The sequence below is a fragment of the Guillardia theta genome, assembly GCF_000315625.1.
Source record: "Guillardia theta CCMP2712 unplaced genomic scaffold GUITHscaffold_153, whole genome shotgun sequence".
NCBI classification, from domain to species: domain Eukaryota; class Cryptophyceae; order Pyrenomonadales; family Geminigeraceae; genus Guillardia; species Guillardia theta.
The window spans coordinates 27,373-28,325 of NW_005434521.1; positions in this window are offsets into that span (position 1 = coordinate 27,373).

The following is a 953-nucleotide window of genomic DNA, read 5'->3' on the forward strand; positions in this document are numbered from 1 at the left end:
TCCTCCTCCTCCTCCTCCTCCTCATCCTCGTCCTCATCCTCCTCCTCCTCCTCCTCCTCCTCCTCCTCCTCACTTGATGCTCCAGGAAATCAAGACGCAGTGGTCGAATGTCGAAGGTAATCTCCTGTCCTCTATGTCGACGACCTTGACCCTCTCCCTCGCCCTCATTTCTTTCTCTCCCTACCCATCTCTTGTCTCCTCGTCCTCCTCTCTCCTTCGATATGATTCTCCTACTCCAGCCGTCGAGGACGGAGGAGCACGGGCTTCGACAGACGCCTCCTCCTATTGGATGGACTACTACATGGTCGCGTTGCCCTCCCATCCTCCTCCCTGACTCCTCGCAGCGAGTTGTCTGCGACGAGGCCTCGGGCCCCCGCCAAACTCCCACGCAAGAGCTTGAGGAGCTGGAGACCAAGCTTGAGCAAGGAAACATCTCCCCAGAACTATTCGACGAGATGAAGGGAGATATCTTCAAGCGGTCTGCTCCTCCCCTCCCCTTCCCCCCTCCTCCTTCTCTCTCCTCCCCCTCCTCGTTTCCCTACTTCTCCCTCTACTTCCCTGCTCTTGCTTCTTGCCTCCTCGCTCTGAGATCTCAGCAGCTTTTGGAAGGAGCTTGTCACGCAGGATACGATGAAGCGAAGGTTCCGTGAGAGAATGATTGCAGTGCAGGTCAGCAGGCGAGGTCAAGCCGCCCCTCCTCACATGCTTCAGGTAACCAACAGCGCGCAATTTGCGGACAGCTGGATCCGAATCAACGTGCTTGAGAAGCTTGAGAAACTTGTTGGTGAGAGGAGGAGAGAGAGAGGGAGGGAGGGAGGGAGAGGACAGGAGAGGAGAGGAGAGGAGGGAGGGAGGGAGGGAGGAGCAAGATAGGCTGCGGCGTGGCGGTCAAGCCAAGACCGGGGGGGGCGGGGGGGGGGGTGGTGGTGGAGGGAGAGGGTGTGGCTGAGGGG